Here is a 12,135-nt window from a genome sequence, read left to right as displayed (position 1 = left end):
ATAACTATGAATGATGATGAAAAAGAAAACATCAGCGATGAAGAGTTACTCGAATCCACGCCACCTGATCTCTCCGAAGAAAGCGATGCGGCCGTTCTGAATTCGTTGCCGGATAAATCTCGTGTAAGGTACAAAAAACAGTACGAGCTCTTTACGAAGTGGTGTCACCAGAAAAAAAACTATAAATAAATTGATCATAATTCTCTATTATTTATTTTCTTTCTTCAGTGTAATTGAAAAAGTATTGGATATTATGCGTCGTCTAAAAAATATTGTGTACGCCGCGACTGAAATACTACTTTGTTGGACTCGTCTCTTGCTTGCCTCGTTTCGCTCGTCTCGCAATTTTCAGACTCGTCCAACAAAGTAGCACTTTCAGTCCTTGGCACACAAATGACTATTTAAGTGTGCTAAAGTAACTCGTGTCAACAATTGCACTGGTTTCATCGCGATATTTGAAAATTGAATAAAGTAATTTACCGCTCTGAATATCTTCTTTATTTTTCTTTACTACAAACCAATACTTTTACCAAAAGATAAGCTGGATTTTTCTCTCCTTGCAAATTTAGATTTAATTAATTTCATTATTTTCATTGGCTCGTAAACACTTTCAAACTCCACTAAGAAACCAGTTCATAGTTACCCTATTAGAAAAAAAATTTGGACATTTTCTTAAGAATACACACCTCTTATCCGGTAGAAATTTCATACTCTTCAATGTCAAAAAATGATTCAATCAAAAGCTACCTTCAGAATTAGTAACAAATACATTTTATTGACAAAATTGACAAAGGCATTTCTGCTTGAAAGACCTTATTATTCCGTTGTAGAATGTTTCAATCTACCATATACTAACATAATTCAATATTTAATAAGTTATTAATATTGTTTTTCTACGTCCGTTATAATATTCACTTTTTTTTCATTCATTTGCATTCATAAAGAATGTAATTTCTGAATCGGTCAAAAAGCATGAAAAAAAGTACCGTAGCGGTTAATTTTTTCATGCTTTTGCGTTAAAAAAGTGCAGTAACGTGTCATTTTTTATTTCTTGTATAGTTAAAAAGAGTGTAGTATTATTATTAGTGATAGAGAGTAATAGTGAAAAAAGTTTAAACTGCACACAAGAAGATGTTGAATTGGCAACTGCACGACTATGAATCGTCTCCCTGAGAAATCCAGGGAACAGTATTTAAAGGAATATAATTCTTTTATGGAGTGGCGTACTAAAAAAAGGCATACACAGCTTCACAGAAAGAATGATACTAGCTTACTTTAAAACTAAATCCAAAATATGGAAAACTTCAACATTTTGGTCGACTTATTCAAAACTGAAAGTAACCCTAATGGTAAATAACGACGTAGACATCAGTAAATACTCGAAACTCATTGCATATTTGAAAAATAAGCAGTTGGCTATAGACCCAAGAAATCTAAAACATTTGCCCGTGAAAAAATTAATAAGTTTCTGTTTCAAGCTCCAGACGATCATCATCTCATGCATAAGGTATGACAGCAAAAAATTTTAGTGTAGCTTAGATATTATTTGCTTTGCTTTAACATTCAGAATCGCAGGAGCTCTGCGGAGGGAGGAATTATATGAAATGAAGTGTAACGATATTAATAATACTGGAAATGTTTTAAGTATCACAGTACCTGATACAAAAACTCATGTTCAACGTCGTATTGGTGCAATATCGGACAATAGATTGAACTTGGTAATAATTTATAAGCTATATACGACCCACAAATGTCACAACGGCTCATTTCTTTTTGCAGTAGTGGAAAATGCAAAACCCAATTTGTAAGTTTCAATACTTTTTCAAAAATTCCCTCGCTCATAGCAACATATTTGAATTTACCTAATCGGCTCTTCGGCCGGTGGCGATATAATTCAACTAAAGAAGCATGGTGTGTGGAAATCCAGCACAGTGAGGGTTTCGTGGACGACTCAATAAAAAACAAAATGGATTCCGCAGTGAAAATTTTAACGAAAACAATTAGTTCAACTTCTAACAACATTGCAAATGTTCACAATCCTACTAACAATCCATTAAGTACTAATACAACTATAGAGGATGTTATTTCCTTGAACTCGTTAATTGTGTGTAATGTAACTTCTTCACTTCAAATTAATAATGGTCACAGTTATACTTTTAATATTACTATTACAAAATAAAAATTGATAAAAGTTGACGAATTTTTTTAAGTCTACGGACGTAGAAAAATTTTTTTATGAAACTCGTGAGTAAAGTAACTTTTTTTCACTCGTAGGAATTATTGAAAATTTTCGTGATAATTTCATATTATTAGCTTAAACCGACATTCCATGCATCCATTTCCCAATAGCTGTCAAACCATCCGACTCGTGAAAAAAATTATTACTTTACTCACTTGTTGCATAAATAACTACTTATAATTATTATTAATCATCTAATTTACAATTGTGTCGCTTATCTCTCTATCTCTAAATTATAATTTAGGTTGAATTTCATGAAATTCATTTGATATGTTAATTGTTTATTTTATTATGGTAAAAATCACTATGTTATCAAATAATACACTTTATTTCAAAAACATAGCGCACTTTATTCATTCTTCAAGTTATCCGTGCAAAGTTTCAATATATAAAACGTGAAAATTTTACTTCACAAACAAATTTTGATATTAATTACCGCGGCTGTTTAAAAAGGAAACAAGATATTATAATGTTAGTGAAATATAAAGCGGGAATAACCGTGTTGCTTTCATCTGCAAACTGTGAAAAACGAATTAATGATTTGAAAAAATATAAACAATGAATTTACCATTTAGTATTCGCGCGGTAAATCCAAAGCCTGAAAAGCTACTGTGGAAACGTTAATTAATTTGCGCGAACATTTGTGTGAAATGTAGAATTGGAGGTAATTATCAAAAATTACTTTCATTTTCACAAAAATCATGTCATGTTCCTAAAAGCCCTGCAGAATTTTTAGGCTTACTAATCTAGACATGAAAAAGAATCGAGCCTTGTTAAACTGTAAAATAAAAAAAGAGGCAAATGATATTGAAATATTAGAGTGGAATATAATCCTTGATCAACACTAGAACGCAGTTGGAAAATGGGGAGTAATAAAGAATTAGATGTTGAGCTGGAAGACAATCGGCGTATGATGAAAAGAAGAGTATTGAGAAGGATCAAGAAAATTGCAGTTGGATCCAACCCAGAGCAACGATGCAATTTGAGCAACATGAAGTGGAGTGGAAAGATAAAACAAGAATAGCCAGGTGCCATGGCAAGCTGTAAAATAATGAATGTATCAAAATGCATTGCTATAATCCGTAAGGACTGAATGATTTGATGATGATCAGCTGGATTATTATGAAAACCTAATCTTAAAGTAGAAGGAATATGAAAAAATGTTAATGCATTGGCCGATCAAAACAACTGTTATAAAAAAGAATCTGACTAATAGTTTACGGTTAGAGATTTTTCGTTTTTCTATAACTTCGTCTTTAGCTGTTCAAAGGGTGCTTGATGCAAATAATTCGAGAGTATTAGATAACGTTAAAACAATGCTGTGATATGAAAAAATGAAAAAAACGATCCCTCGTTTCTGAGTTATAAGCATTTGAGGCTGCGAAATCAAAACTTAATGTAAATATATTTTTTAAATTATACATTCGAACATTATAAATTTTCAATGGATGATTATATTTATGTATGTAGTGTGTTTGACTTTGACTTAAAAACCCGTAACTTTTACAGGGATAATCTAAAGATAGCAAAAATAAATTTTCCAATCGATTTTTTAACTCCTTAAAATTTATGATTGGAGAAATATGTAGATTTTTAGATCGTTTTACATGCCAAGGAAACTGTTCACTATGAAGAGACATTCTGAAGAAAATTAGCATAAATTGTGATTATTTATTGTAAAAATTTTATTGGTTACCCTACAACTTATCAACTAAGCACAAAAAAAATTATAACAAATGTTCGAAGTAGGCACCTTGCACTCCTATACACTTACGGAGCCTACGGAGGATATTTCTTTGAACTTTCCAAGATTCTGTTACAATGGAAGTTTATTCTATCTATAATTTCGTTCTTTGTGCTCACTGTCCCACCCATATTATGTAATATTCCTCTAAACATTCGCAGAGACATGTGGGTCATGCACGATGGAGCCCCTCCCCATAAGAATATAAGAAATCATCTTAATAACATTTTTCTTACCAGATGAATTGGTCGGGGAGTTCTATTTCCATGGCCACTACGTTGTCCTTAATTGAATACAATGGATTCATTATTGGGGGGATATTTTTTGTTTTTATTTCAGTTGTAGAGTAACCAACAAATTTTTTTTTTATTTCGATTTTTTCCTCGTGTAAATAACACGATATTCGACAGTATGCAGTTCAATTAAAAATGTTTTATTATGCTTCCATACCTCCTGTACAATTTATGATAATTTTTGTCGTAATGCCTCTTTATAACGAGCGATTTCCTTTCCTCCATAGATTGTAAAGGTTATTCCTGTAAAAGTTGCGGATTGTTAACCATTGTGAATGAGCCGCTCATGGCCTTAAGATAATACTGTATAATCATTTATTCATTCAAACACTCAAAATGGACATACATAATCAATCATTAAAAATGCATAATGTTCTAAATTGTTCAGGAATTTAAAGAAGTTTCGAGAATATTCTTAAGCCTTGTATGAGCTACATTGACAACGCACTATGGGAAGTGGTGCAATATGAATTGAACGAGAAATAATTAGAGAATTGATTACTTGAAACGCGGGAAGAAAAGTAAATTAAATCACAAAATTAGGAAAGGTGTCAATAAATAAATTCATCCAAAAATTACCAAATAATAGGAAAATTAGGGTGGAAACGCTAAATAATATTGATAATTAAGAGATCTATCATATTCACGATACTATAAATATATGCTAGAATTATCCAAAGAGACTATAGAGTTCAGGTTTGTGAGTCAAAAATTTCAAATGAGGTATGTAAAAAGTTACCACCACCACGCACCAATTAAACCAAAAAACGCATGTGAAAGTGAAGACAGGGTTGATTTTTGAACGTGGTGTGCTCCGAGAAGTCACAATATTATCAATACTACATCGAAGCTTTGAGAAGATTGCATGACTCAGTCGGTAGAAGCCAATCACAGCTTTGGACTAAATTTGCTTGGCTACTTCACCACCAAAATGCGTCAGCGTCTTCATGAAACACAGTGCTTCAAAACGTACAGCTTGAAAATCATTAAAATAATCTAGACTCTTCTTGCGGTATAGATTCTATATGGAACAGATGGTTTTAACCGAATCGAGGCTTATCGAGTAATGTCAACACCGCTGCGTTCATTGATTGAATTATCATAGGTTATCAAATCCAAAATTAATCAGTTATTTGTGATCACGAGATAAAACTGAATGATACAGATTTGAATGGATTTCATTCGCTTTGCCAGCCACATGATACAATTAAAAATAATTAAGTGCAACTCAATTACATCAGAATAGAGCAAATGATGTATGATGTAATTTGTAAGAATAAATTGAACGGATCAGAGCACACGATACAATATGTTACAGCTGGTTAATTTTTTGATTGCTCTCAAAATTTGTGATTGTTTTAAAACAGATGTTTACAAAATTAATATCATATCATAGTTGTGACATATAATAACATACAGAATTCATTTATCTTCAACGTTAACTAACATTTGAATGAACCGTGAATGTTCATTTTTCTTTACCGACTTGTGGGAAATAAACTATAATCGGAAAAGTATAACTAGAAAACAAGATGCCGTTAAAAGTAAGAAAGTTAACCACGAAATCAAACCTAAACTTTACCCATAAATCAACAAACAGAACGAAAGTTTGAAACGTTTCTTGTGAATGCTCAAATGGCGGAATCGCTACAGGAAATGGCGGTTACACATGCCATATCATGCGCCTGCGGTTGCTTACTGATACTATACGCCGCTACGCCAAAGAAACATGTTACCGCACGGCTTAAGTGTCAATATTTAACTTTAAAGTAGGTAACTTTAATTTAATTTATTCAATTCGATCGTACGTATCCAAACTAAACTTAAAAACATCAAAAGTTTAGGAATATATAACGAGTGTTTACCGTAAATTTTACACTGAAATGCTTATACAATTCTAGAATAATTAAAACTTCGTTATTATTACTTTACTTGTTTAAATTGATAATTATAATTATAAAATTATCCTTATTGTTAATAAAATGTATTACTTTTGAATGTATACTTTTGAGAATTGACCTTAAATTGTCAAAAAATTAGTTATAGTTAATTTTAAACCCTTATAATTACTAAATGCCGTTTATTTTCTCTTTTGGTTCCTCTTATAAATTCTGTCTGTCGTTCTAATGAACTGCAGAAATAGCAAAATTTGTTCTGGGAAATAGTGAAAAATCCAACTGCCTTGATAAGGTTTAGATGTTTCTAAAAACATTCATCATATTTATTAATAATTAGTACACAGAATATGGCGAATGGTCATATGGCATCACGCTTGTGCATTTGAGTAATATTACAGTACTACAGTGAATCCGATCAGACTCGCCGTTAGCGGGCGTACAAAGCGGCAAATCGTGCGACTTAACTCGTGATTCAAGTTATTGTCATAATATCCACTCCACCTCACGTACAGAATAGACAAAAATTCGATCGAATGGCGTTAACACCCTCGATAGAACTAAGCTATAAGATCCCGCTTGTTGGCGGTCCAAGGATTATATGAAAAGTAAAACTGTCGAAGTTACATTTGAGCTTCCTTCTCAGTTCGTAAGTCAGAGTACTTGTACGCATTCGAACAGAAGAAAGTTGGCTTATTAAACTGCAATTATTTTCTTTATAGTTTTTTAAAGGTGGGCTCCAACATAATTTTTGATATTCTTTATCTAATGTTATTATATTTTAATCGTCCGTCAGTATAGAATAAAAAAGCAAAGGAATCGTAATTATGGTGGGTACTTACCTACGTTTATTCATATACTAATCGCAATAGGATTTGATTTTCACACTATGTAAGAAAATTATGTCTGGATTATTCATATAAATGACTTTCTTATGATGTTTTACATATATTCAGAAACAAGAAGGTGGAAAAATGAAAGTCGGAGGTCTACAAGAGTCAGGTGTCTGTTTCGTAAAAATTGACGTGTTTAAGTACATCCTTTTTTATAATTGTCAATATGGATGACAATCATTACAGTTATAAATTGCACATTTGATGATCATATTCCGTTATCTCATTTTTCTGATGGTAACAATCAAACCGGAATCAGTTGACAGTCTATAAATAATGATTGCGAATGGTTGGAATTCATACATCATCGACGTTATCATGACGCCATCACAATATCGCTACAAATAAGTAAAAACTGAACGAATAATACAAAAAAGTTTAATATTCGCAGAGAAAGCAGATAAATCACGTTCTGCGAAAATATACCTGAAATGCTAAGAATAAAAATACACAAACACATCCATCATTTTTGAGTTGAGGAGAAGGGTCGGACGGACTCTTAAGGGTAAGGTCTCGGTTTCGAGATCTGTGATTTACGGCTCCTCCAAAACAACAAATAAAGTGTAACGCATAAGCGTAACTAAGTAAAGGGTTGATTCATTCCATGATATCAAGTAATTTCCAGTTATGAAATATACAGAAACAATCCCCAAGCTCACAGACGGTTACAGAATTTCGTCTTATTTAAATAAATAATTTCATGAATGGTATTTCCACTTCCTTTCATGTAATTGGAATAGGAAGTTTTTTTACAGATAGCCTCTTTCTAATGATAACCATTATTTGATAAACTCTAATGAATTACTACGGTTTGAATGCTTATCAACCAGTTTCTTTTTGATTTTGAAATGTGTTTTTAATTTTTGTATTTAGGAAAACTTTAATCAAACTTACTAACAATGGAACTGAAATCTAACTAGTTGTATTGATTCTACTTGGAAAACTTCTAAAAAAAATTTTGCCATAACTACAGGTACCGTTTTTGTTTGAGGGTTAACATTGCATCCAGATAAAAATAATAGATTTTTGTATTTTGATTAGCGTCTATATCATTAATTTGTGATCATTTTGGAATTAATTACTAGGGTGCTATTTTTAAAATATTTTTTTCTGTTCCATCGTGAAATTTTGTTGCAAGTACCAAAAAAAATTCTCTGAAAGTTTGGGCCCTTAATATTAATATTAAGTTCTTGACCGAGCCAAAGCGTGTTTTTTCTGGTTATACTCGAAAAAGAATTACTTTTTTAGATTGAAAAATACGGTAGATATAAATTTTCGTTTAAAATTGGTAATATTGTCTCTATTAAGTTTTAGAAATATAGAAAACTCGTCGCACAAAATATTAATTTTGTTACAATACAATATAGTCAATGGAATTGTAATAGCGGACAAACTTGCTAAAGTAGGTTCTCCTGTGGAATCGACTACAGGATAATAGAGAAAAAATAGTTACTGGGATAATCTACAGGAATTGTGGCATGCAAATTAGTATTAGTATAATTCTCTCGATGTGTGAGATACTACGAACCTACAGACTACTTGAGACCCCTGGAGACTAATGAAATAGAAAATGAGGTCATAATTAAACTTTGGGTCGAATTGTAGATGACACCTTAAATTAGAAATACTACTGAATTAACAAATGTTATTTATTAAGTAATGAAAAAAAATTCTTGCAGGAAGAATATGGTGAAAATTTGATAGCATGGCATGGTATCTACGTCATGAGCATAGTAATAAAAAAGACACAAAGAATTTTAAATGAAAATTCCTTGAACGTTTGGGTCTTCAATATTAATATTAATTCCACGACCTAGCCAAGAGGTGTAAAGATTTTTCCCATAAAAAATACAAAAACCTTGATTTTTTTAAAAATTTCTATAGCTCAGTGGCATTGGGCACGGTTTTTTTAAGAATTGAATATTCTACAAAAGTGTCCAATGTCCAGCAAGCCGTAAATCGAACCGGCGAGGTAGTATGGGCCTCTAAACTTGATTTTCTCATGAAATTCACTTTTTTGCATTTACCTCATGAATGAGAAGAGCTACAAAAAATATGAACGACAAAAATTAATATTCCCGGAGATATTTAATGATAAAGTTTTTGTAATTTTAAATTGAAAAAAATATTTTTTTTTATTATCCTATCAATTTATATTTAAATATAAAGCCTTTTTTCACTGTAGATACTAACATATTTCCAACTATCTATATTTTTTTACCGTTCTATTGAAACTTTATCATTAAATATCTCTAGATACATTTATTTTAGTGTTAATGAACTTTTTTGTGGAAAATTGAATTTTCTACAAGTTGTTGTTTACATTTTTGTAGTTCTTATCATTCTCGAGATAAATGCGGAAAAACGCTAATTTCACGGAAAAATTAAGCTTAGAGGCCCATACTACCTCGTCGGCTCTAGTTGGGGCTTGGTTACATTTTTGTAAAACATTCAATTCTAAAAAAGCCCCGTCTATGGTCGAAGCGATGCTATGAAATGCCACTGAGCTATAGAAATTTAAAAATAAAAACTCTGTGTGTTTCGAAATCTTTACACCCCTTGGCTGAGGACTTAATATTAATATTTAGGACCCAAACTTTCAGAGAATTTTTGTTTCACGTTGGGACAGAGAAAAAAATATTTTCAAGAATTAAAATTCTTGCTAATGTCTTGTCTATTGCTATGCTCATTGACATAGATACATTACGAAGAAATTCGCAAAATGGTTCCCTAGACCGGTCCTGTCAAGCTACTATAGAATTTTAAAAATTCGGCGAATTCCAGTAGCGGTTTTCGAGCGGCGTCTTTCACATTTTTTTATAAACGGCGGAACTCGTTAGATGTTTATTTTTATATAATTTTCTTAGTGGCAGGCGGTTTATTTACATTATTTCTTCTGAATAATTTCTTGGAAAGTGTATTCATTTATTTCTTTTGTTTCTTTTTGCTCTAGAACTTTTTAGAATTTTATTTAGTTATATAATGGTTTGTGTAGTTAGTTTTAACTAAATAGTCGTAGTGAAAAGAAGGAATTAGTTAAGTAATCGCAGAAATTATTTAAGTGATATTCATAAGTGAATTATTATGAAGTGTGTATTTAAGAGCGTAAAAGACAGTGTTTATTAATTCAACCCACAAATAGAAAGAGTGTAAATAAATACGCAAAACATTACAAATGTTAATTCATTTGCAACAAACTCGTATATAACTATGTATTTTCAGTTTAAGGTGTCATATACAAATGCGACCCAAAAATTCGATTATGTCCTCTTTCTTGCTGACTGACTAGAAAAAATTTGTGTTTACAGCTGATCTATTAATCTCAGTCTTCATTTCCTATTTCGTTAGTCTCCAGGTATCTCTAGAGGATTGGAGATTACTTACTCTATACTATATTTGCCTGTCACAACTCCTGTATCACAGTAACTATTTTTTTCTCCATCCTGTAGTCGATTCCACAGGAGAACCTACTTCAGCAAGTTTTTTCTTCTATTTCATTTCCATTGACTACTCTGTATTGTAACAAAATTACGATTTTGGGCAACGAATTTACTACATTTAAAGCGACGATTTCACCAATTTTAAATGTAAATTTATATCTGTCAATATAAAATATGAAACTCAAGTAATCCTAGCCAAGACGACCCCACTTTACGCACCGCTAGAGAAATGGAAGCACCTACAGCAATAAAAGAGATGATACAGAGTCATTCAAGGAATGACCGTCTTCATCGAAGGAAAAAGCAAGGTATACCATTGTAAGTAGAAATATCAACTGGAATCCGTTCAGCGGATTGGTAAAAGGGAAATTCCGGTAGCCGTCTTAATATTTGGAAGAAAAAAGGTAGTTCTCGAAGAACCAGCAGTCCGTCCATGATGCAGCCTACAGCAAGACAAGAGCCGAAGTAGAGTAAGTGTCCGTTAAAGGGTTTCTGCGTCAATTCGTCCGAACTTAAGTGGGTGAAATCTAGTTTCAAATAAAGGAAATTATGTTTAACCGTTGTTTCGCTTTCTTCTACGACTCCGACCTTAAAAGCTTCGTGAGTAACACTAGCAGTAAATATCCAGGTTACCAATACTCCTGAAGTATTTTATTTTCTTCACTGGTCCTTCCCGAAGCAAGTGGAGGATACCACGATAAAAAACTGGTACCAAGGCAATATACAGTATCCAAAACCCATTGGAGTAGATAATTATGATCAATTATCAATGTTACAAAAATATTAACAACCACATTTGTATTGCATAGCCGTACTAAATAATGCATCACTACAGCTCTGTTACTGTATGATTATTCCATATATAAAATTGTTATTACACTATTGACAATAAATTTTGTTGATAATTTCTCTCTTTCACTACAAGACTACAATATATTTTTGATGATAAATGGAATGATTCAAGTATCCTATTGCATTCAACGCTCACTCTGTAAACCAATATGCAATCATACCCCACGTATTCAACCTATTTGACTAATAATAATATCTCTCATGAATATCCTTGTAAATACGAGAACGCCTGTGGTTTCAACTACGCGTATTTGTCAATTGTTAACTAACTTTTTATATGAAACAGGATCATCCTGCACAAAGAAACTTTATACGTTTTCGGGATATAGATCCTTGTAAAAGTTTCAAGAGTTCTTTAGTCAGGGTTGCTTCAAGTGTTTTACAAAAAGAGATGCTACTTTATTTTCACGTTTTGTATGAAGATAAAGAGGCGGTTGTTTAAGACGAGAATTTATATTGTTCCTGGTGTTATTTTTTAAAGTTGACAACCGCATGGTGATGTAAAGCTCAGCAATTTATCTAAATGAAAGATTTAGATACATTATAATGGATTGTGAGAAGTTATTTGAAAGAAGTTTATTGATAAACCTGCCCTGATTAGCAGATATGCAGTATCTACAAAAATTACAAAAATGAAATTGTGACTGTGTGATAAGTAATTTGTTTACAATTTAACGACAAATGCTTGTAAATATATATAAAACAAACTCACAAATAAAATAAAATCTTAATAAATAGTATACATACGAAAAGTAGATAATTATTTGATGTCAATCGGC

At 31.8% G+C, this 12,135-nt stretch overlaps 1 protein-coding gene across 1 annotated transcript in view; it reads left to right on the top strand.

The window, feature by feature from the left end:
* Positions 1-12,135, top strand: part of LOC130444709 (protein turtle homolog A-like) — a 175,754-nt gene that overhangs the window by 113,193 nt on the left and 50,426 nt on the right. The window lies entirely within an intron of this gene.

The sequence above is a fragment of the Diorhabda sublineata genome, chromosome 5 (genome assembly GCF_026230105.1).
Source record: "Diorhabda sublineata isolate icDioSubl1.1 chromosome 5, icDioSubl1.1, whole genome shotgun sequence".
NCBI classification, from domain to species: domain Eukaryota; kingdom Metazoa; phylum Arthropoda; class Insecta; order Coleoptera; family Chrysomelidae; genus Diorhabda; species Diorhabda sublineata.
Note: the sequence above shows the minus strand (reverse complement) of the source record. Positions and strands in the feature narration are given on the sequence as shown.